Genomic DNA, 1,913 nt, shown 5'->3' with positions numbered 1-1,913 from the left:
TAAGTTTAATGACCAAAAATAAGCTGATGACACGGCTTATAGATCCCACACTATTCATGAGCATGACTGTAAAGTGAAGAACGAGACTTCTAAACAAGAAATGTGGTTACTGGACCACAAGTAGGCCATGGGGTAGATCTGGCAACTTTACAACTGGTGAAGTTAGTTTTGGCTAAGGTGGGAACTGCAGTCAAAGAGTAGACTCTTCTGGTGAAGATGTTGGCAGCAGAGGTGGTTGTGGAGGAGTGATGACGATACAGTCTTTTGGAGGTGAAAAGGACAACTATGGCAATGGTCCTGGTTATAGGAGTAGAGGAGGCTCTCTATAGGGGACCAAGCTATGGACACTAAGGTATGGGAGAAGACGATGTGACAGTTACGATGAAGGAGGAAATCTTGGTGGTGGTGATAGCTATACTGCATTTGGAGATTATGGTGGACAATAGCAATGAAATAGTGGACTCAGGAAGGGGAGGTGATGGGCAGGCAGACCCTGTCTATGGGGGTGGTTATGGATCTCGTGGTACAAGAGCTGGATATAAAAGCCAGGGGTTTTAAGACCATCAGAAAAGGGCTCCAGCATGCATCAGGAGGTGTTAGAGCTGCAGGTCACTTTGAGGCATCCTCCCATACTGTACAAGTCTGCCACAGAAGGAGCCACAAACCATAGAAAGGATACTGTCACTTAAAACCAGAAACTCTGCTTGCTCAGGACTGTCCCACCCATACTCTGCAGAGTTCATGGACTCTGATGCAATTGTAGTGCCAATTAGATGGGCATCCCTGAGGCCTTTTATCTCTTGAAGCCTTTCCTTTTTATTATACCAGGTATAGTGCCCTCTAAATTATGGTAGTGCTACCACGAATAAAAAAGTAGGAAGTAGGAAATTTTCATTTAAAACAAAACAAAACTCAGTCCTGTGAAAACTGATTAATCCTGTCCAAAGGCAATGCTCTTGTGACCATTTCCCACCTTCCTCTGTTAAATACTTGGCTTGACAAGGCTTTTAACTCATTCATTTTCTACGGAAGGGAATGGTTAGCTTTAGGGGTGCTATGAAGCAACTGGGGATATTTTTCCAAGAATAGTTCATAACATAGTCTCACTGAAGTAGCAAAAATGACGAAGTCTGCAAAGCACACAGTAGATGCGGAGGCCTGGGGAGGAATAAGATGTCTCGGGTGAGAAGACTCGGCGGGGCTGACTGGGACCCAAGGCCATGGGCTTGAGAAGCTTGGCAACTTGCAGCTTCAGCTCGGAACAGCTTGGATAACTGGATGTGTAAAGAACCAGAGTCCTTCTCTGAGGAAACCCTCCTGGATGCAATGATGTTCAGAGTGTGGGCAGCTCATGGGACACGATCACACGAGCTCCGAGAACCTGGGAGTGGAAAAAGGTAGACAAGCAAGGAAGGAATCGGTATCATCCAGAAATCAAAACCTGCAAGTTGCCTAAGAAGTTGCTGCCACTCTTTCATCTGAGAACACAGGCACGAGAGATGGATGAGGCCTTTTATTCTGTTGTTAACTGTGAGCACTTTTTTTTTATTAATTCCTTGGATACTTCTTCATGTTGGACCATCTACGACATGATACATTTTTAATGTATTTAGCTTAAAGTCAATTCTAGGTGTTAAGATTTGAAGCTAACATTTATAATAGTCATTTGGTAGTGGGTTTATGTCCTTTTTTTTTTTAACGTCACAGATCCTGATGGTACAGTTGTTTCATGGTTCTAACTTTTGGCAATCAATGACTCTATTGGGTTCCTCGTGGGTATTTGTCTGCTCCGAGGATTCCATGGAAGATACAGAATGGAGTGCACTTAGGTTTTTATCTGGACACTACATAGCCAGAGATGAATATTACCCTCTTGTGTTTTACCCTCCCACAGCTTTTTTGTTAGGTGTGTC

General features: G+C 43.8%; 1 long non-coding RNA gene across 1 annotated transcript in view; it reads right to left on the bottom strand.

The window, feature by feature from the left end:
- Positions 1–1,913, bottom strand: part of LOC116083243 — a 15,947-nt gene continuing 14,034 nt past the window's right edge. The window contains exon 2 of the long non-coding RNA XR_004115643.1: positions 1–1,381. This is a non-coding gene — a long non-coding RNA (uncharacterized LOC116083243). The remainder of the gene's footprint in view (positions 1,382–1,913) is intronic.

This window comes from Mastomys coucha, unplaced genomic scaffold, assembly GCF_008632895.1.
Source record: "Mastomys coucha isolate ucsf_1 unplaced genomic scaffold, UCSF_Mcou_1 pScaffold8, whole genome shotgun sequence".
In the NCBI taxonomy this organism is placed as follows: domain Eukaryota; kingdom Metazoa; phylum Chordata; class Mammalia; order Rodentia; family Muridae; genus Mastomys; species Mastomys coucha.
Note: the sequence above shows the minus strand (reverse complement) of the source record. Positions and strands in the feature narration are given on the sequence as shown.